Source organism: Aspergillus costaricaensis, assembly GCF_003184835.1.
Source record: "Aspergillus costaricaensis CBS 115574 unplaced genomic scaffold BO79scaffold_10, whole genome shotgun sequence".
NCBI classification, from domain to species: Eukaryota; Fungi; Ascomycota; class Eurotiomycetes; order Eurotiales; family Aspergillaceae; genus Aspergillus; species Aspergillus costaricensis.
This window is the reverse complement of record NW_020291810.1, coordinates 740,011-740,240: the sequence shown is the minus strand read 5'-3', so window position 1 is coordinate 740,240 and position 230 is coordinate 740,011.

Below are 230 nucleotides of genomic sequence, written 5' to 3'. Positions count from 1 at the left end.
TTTTTTTTTTTTTTTTTTTTTTTTTTTTTTTTTTTTTTTTTTTTTTCTTTTTTTTTTTCTCTTGTCTTTTGCTTGATTTTATTAACTTTTATTTTTATTCTAGTTCTGCTTTGCCTGTTTTTATTTATTTTTTAGTTCTGTTTTATCTGCTTTTACTTATGCTTTAGTTTTATTTATTATATTTATTATTAGGCTAAAAACTTTTTTTATTAGTATCTACTATGTTTTCT